A 5,431-nucleotide genomic window follows, 5' to 3' on the forward strand; every position below is an offset into this window, starting at 1 on the left:
TGGGATTTTCTCTCCTTCTGCCCTTCCTCTGCCAAAAAATAAACTTAAAAAAAAAAAAAGAATTACCCTTCTAGACACAGACAATGCGAGTCTAGGGAAGGCCTTCTCAAGTAGAGAATACATGCTCTCTGAGGGAGGAAAACTCACTCCCAAGAGGAAGATGGGCCAAGGTAAGAGCAGCCTGCCCAGTATTCTTCCCATCTTTACCAGGCAGATAAATCACTCCACCTCCCCAGGGCTGTGAGTGATGGAATGGAGCGGCCACAAGAGTCATATCATGCAGCTCTCTCCTTCAGGAAAGATCTATCAGAGGTAGTACAAATATTTCCCCCCAACATTCCCATGGCCTTTCTTCTTTTACCTGTTAGATTTGACAAGTAAGCATACAATGAGCTAACGATGTGGCAGGCTACCTGGAGAAGGGCTCAGGAAATCTAATGAGGGCTCCATTCAGCCAAGGCCAGCCACTGCTCCCCTTTTGTGTCCTCCAGCACTCCTGGTCCCAGAAGCCCCCAAAATGATTCTGAACAATACATTAACATGAAGTATATTCTGCACCCAAGGTTGAAAATTCACCTATTCCATTCCCATCCCAGATTCCACCCAGCCTTGTTCGCTGAGACAGCCGTCAGAGCTCTGCGATGAGATTAAATGACGGTAATAAGAAATTCCAACAATAGACACTCTGGTCCCGACAGCCCGCGCTGTTCGCAGACCTCTGGAGCCTGGGATCCCTGCGGGGCAAGGTGCTGACAGCAGACTGTGGCCTTCAAGGCTCTGAGGCACAACAGTCAGGGACCAGGCCCAGATGAATAGGCTGCAGCCGCACCTAGGACCCCAGGCCTGGTTGTGCTCCGCTTCCCTTGCAAGCAGATCGTGCATCCGAAGAATGCCAAGAACAAAGAGATCCGAAATTCCCTCGAGTGCTTCCTACCCGGCAGCGGGTTCGAGCTCAACTTCACGCTTTTTGAGAAGTGCCAGGTGAACACGCGAGGGCGCACCCCTTCTTCGCCTCGCCGCGGTAGGCTCTGCCTGCCCCCAGGGACGACGCCCCTGAGCGCACGACCCACCCCAAGTTCATCACCTGGTTCTCCAGTGGGCTCACCGACGTCACCTGGAACTTGGAGAAGCTCCTGGTTGGCCCAGACAGTGTGCGAATGCGCAGGTGCGGCTGCTGCTTTCTAACCATCTGCACCGAGCCGGACATTGAAATCCTGCTGTGAGGCAGTTACTGCGCCGCCCTCTGGGGATTTCATCCGGGACGGTGTTTCCTCGAAACCTGCGTGGAGGAGCACCTGATGTCCAGGAACATCCCCTGAAAGGGCGCTTCTTGTCCATCCCAGTACCTGCTACCCAAGACAAGGCTCCTTGCTAATACAGGGTTGGGTGTCATAAGGAAGGAAGGAAGGAAGGAAGGAAGGAAGGAAGGAAGGAAGGAAGGAAGGAAGGAAGGAAGGAAGGAAGGAAAAGAGGGAGGGAGGGAGGGAGGGAGGGAAGAAAGAAAGAAAGAAAGAAAGAAAGAAAGAAAGAAAGAAAGAAAGAAAGAAAGAAAGAGAAGAAAGAAAGAAGAAAGAGAAAGAAAGAAAGGGAAAGAAGAAAGAAAGAAAGAAAGAAAGAAAGAGAGAGAAGGAGAGAGAGAAAGAAAGAGAGAGAAGGAGAGAGAGAGAAAGAAAGAAAGAAGGAAAGAAGGAAAGAAGGAAAGAAAGAAAGAGGAAGAAAGGAAAGAAAGGGAAAGGGAGGGGAAAGGAAAGAGAAGGGGCGGGGAGGGAGTTGGAAGGACAGAATTCCAACAATAAAAGGCCAACAGATAAAGAAGTGTTGCAAATATGAACAACCATTTAAAAACCTCTCATCATCAAACTCCAAAAGTAAGGTTCAAATCGCCTTGCAAAAGAAATCCCAAAGGCACTGGAGCCCAAAGATCCTAAGTTAAACTCCTGAAGCCATCGGTTCCATTTGTGCTCAGCTGAGTCTCAGCCATGGGGTCTCCATGCCTGAGCGCTGGTGCGGCTCCTTGAGTAGCTGTGGCCTGAGCCGGAATGAGTTAGTGCCCGCGAGCTCCCAGACACTGTGCGAGCGAGCTCTGAGGCTACCCTTTCCTGAGCCCGGTTGTGGAAAGCCCGAAGACTTCATGAGACACAAGAACATCATAACACCAGCCCCACCACCACGAAATTTCTAAAACAAGCCATCCCCAGACCCCAAAGCAGACATCCTGGGGAAAATTAAGATTATATTTCCAGAGCCCAGTACCTCATGCTGCCAAAGACTGAAGAAGAAATTCAGTAGTATCTGAGGGAAGGAGGAAATCTTAGTTTACGATCTCGCCTTAATGCCCCTTAGTTTACGTCAACTTCAGAATCCTTACCTTGTGAACTAAAACATAATTGGAAGACATCATCTAGAAAAAGGTTAATCTGGGCATTCTGTATTTACCATATGGGGGTCCTCCTATATGAAACATTTCCTTTCCATTTCCCGCCAGGGTCCCAAGCCTCTGGTACCCAGGGCTGCGTTGATGTATGAGCTCTGCCTACAATCCGGCCTCTACAATATAGAGGACAGATGGCTTCTGTGGATTTTGCCACCTTGATGGAATCTCTCAGACCTGAAAAGCCTTCCTATGAAGGAAGGCTTTCTCTTTGTCCCCATGTTTGTTTCAGCTGCAAAAAGGACCATTGGTAGTTCTTGAAACTGAGGTTCATAGTGAAGGTTCAGAAGTCTATGCACTTTGGGAAGGACCCATACCTCTGCTAGATGCCCTAATACTAGTTTTTCCTCCACTTTTTAATTTCAATAACAGCTGATGGTGACGTCATGAATTAGGGCGCAGGCAACGTCTGCAAGCCTACCTGCAATAAAGAGATCACCTTGAAACCCACTCAGTAATTTTTTGAGAATCTGCCCCTCTCGAGTCTGTGAACATGCCACTTGAATTTAAGATCTATCTTTCCAATTTCCTCCTTGGCCCTGAACACAGAAAGACATTTGTCAGTTGAGCACTCACTACCTTAGCCAGGCACTCAAATATGAAAGCTACAGTCTCATAGTACTCTGTAGCCCACAGAACTCAGCCTCCTGACAGGAGGTATTCCTATAAGGAAACTTCAGGAGTAATGAAGAGAATCTCACCACTACAACATACAGGGAATCTGGATTCTTGTCCAAAACTCTCATGTAAACAATGCTTGCCAAAATACCAACTCATTTATTGTTAATAAAAACAAATCACGATAGTTTTATTGATGCGCTCTTATGACATAGAAAAATCATTTTTAAAAAAGTGTAGCTATATCAGAAGAAATAAAGTGGAAGTCGGAGAGGAGGCTACAAGAAAGTAAATGTGGAGACGCAGCAGTAACTTCTATAGTCCTAATGACTGTGTCCCCCCCCCCAATTCACAAGTTGGAATCCTAATGCCCAACGTGCTGGTGTTCGAAGATGAGGTCTTTGGGGTGATTAGATCATGAGGGTGGAGCCCTCAAGAATGGGATTAGTGCTCCTTTAAAAGAAACCCCAAAAAAAGAGAAAGAGAGAGAGACCCCAGAGAGCTCCCTACCCCTACGTGAGAGCAACAAAAAAAATCTGCAACTCCCCCAACCATGCGGTCACCCTGACCTTGGACTTCCAGCATCCAGAACTGTGAGAAGTAAATCTCTGTTGTTTATAAGCCACCCAGTCTGTAGAATTTTGGTAGAGCAGTCCAAATTAAGTTTAAAAAAAAATCTACTTAAGTAAATTTTAAAGACCTAATTGGCTTTTTAAAATTTATTTTTAATGTTTATTTTATTTCAGGGGAGAGAAGTGGGAGGGAGGGGCAGCGAGAAAGGGAGACACAGAATTCCAAGCAGGCTCCAGCCTTGGCTGTCAGCACAGAGCCTGATGCGGGGCTCAAACTCACGAGCCTCAAGAACATGACGCGAGCCGATGTCAGACGCCTAACCAGCTGAGCCATGTAGGCTCCCCTTAAAGACCTAATTGGTTTTATTAATCAAGTCATGAATCAGGCAACATCCCATCTAGCAAGTTGAGGGAAGCTCCAAAGGGCTACAGAAAAGGAGAGCTGGGGGCACCTGGGTGGCTCAGTCGGTCAAGCGTACAGCTTTGGCTCAGGTCATGATCTCACAGTTCGTGGGTTCCAGCCCCGCGTAGGGCTCTGTGCTGACAGCTCAGAGCCTGGAGCCTGCTTCAGATTCTGTGTCTCCCCCTCTCTGCACTCCCATGCTCTCGCTGTGTCTCTCAAAAATAAATAAACATTAAAAATATTTAAAAATTTTTAAAAGGTAGAGAGGGAGTGGAGAAAAGGAAATGATTAGCAAAGAATCCATTGTCTTAGTCAAGGTCACCTCCTAAGGGGTCCAACAGTGAATTTCCTATTGCTGACCAGGAAATTCCCATGTTGACCGGCTAAAGGTTACATTATGTGGGGGAGGGTGGGGGCGAGAGGAAGGGGTCGAAAGGTATTTAAGGCTTAGGTATTAAGCCTTGGTTTATTGGCTCGAGATCTTAACCTGTGACACCATTTTAAACCTGTGGTTTACTTCCAGTGTCCAGAACTCTGAGAAGTACATTTCTGTTATTTATAAATCACTCAGTCTGGTATTTTGGTCAAGCAGTCCAAATGGACTAAAACAGTAACAAAGTAAAGCCAATTTAAAAGGCCCTTCTGGGGACACCTGGGTGGCTCAGTCGGTTAAGCGTCCAACTTCGGCTCAGGTCATGATCTCACTGTTTGTGGGTTCCAGCCCCATGTCGGGCTCTGTGCTGGCAGCTAGCTCAGAGCCTGGTGACTGTTTCAGATTCTGTATCTCCCTCTCTCTTTGACCCTCTCCTGCTCACACTGTCTCTCTCACTGTCTCTCAGAAATAAATAAAACATTATAAATAAATGAATGAATGAATATTACAGAGGTGTTTTATAAACTTTCCCAACAAAATCTCCTTTTCCCGTGTACCATATATTAGTTTGTATAGGCATAGCCATTAGAGGCCAGGTTGGAGTGAATTCAGGATTCCATTGTTGTTCAGGGCATAACCACATTTTTGCCTGAATTCACAGTTGTCAGTAGATCTTGGAATCCAGTAAGAATCAATGGCTAATAAGGCCCATTTTCCTCCAATGGGAAGAACTCTGGTGATATTTACAACAGTTCTTGTTCTTAATTGAACAGCACCATAAGTCTGGTTGGCCATAAGCTTGGGTAGTAAGGCAGAAATTGAACATTTATTTAAGTTACAGGAGGCTATAAAGATTTTCTACAGATTAGAAGAGCTATATAATTTCCATAAATAGACATTTATAATTATTATAAAATTTAATTTATAAATTTATAATTATAAATTTTATAATTTCCATAAATGAATATTTTGGGTTTCCCCAGTTAAGAAAAAAGGCCATTGGTCATAGATACCTGAGATTCATGTGGATTAGC

The 5,431-nt window shown here is 45.6% G+C and overlaps 1 pseudogene; it reads left to right on the top strand.

Annotated features, from left to right (window-relative positions):
* The first annotated feature begins 787 nt into the window (after positions 1-787).
* On the top strand, positions 788-1,223 carry LOC120220445 (annotated as a pseudogene).
* Positions 1,224-5,431: the final 4,208 nt, after the last annotated feature.

This window comes from Hyaena hyaena, unplaced genomic scaffold (assembly GCF_003009895.1).
Source record: "Hyaena hyaena isolate Hyena2069 unplaced genomic scaffold, ASM300989v1 scaffold_700, whole genome shotgun sequence".
In the NCBI taxonomy this organism is placed as follows: domain Eukaryota; kingdom Metazoa; phylum Chordata; class Mammalia; order Carnivora; family Hyaenidae; genus Hyaena; species Hyaena hyaena.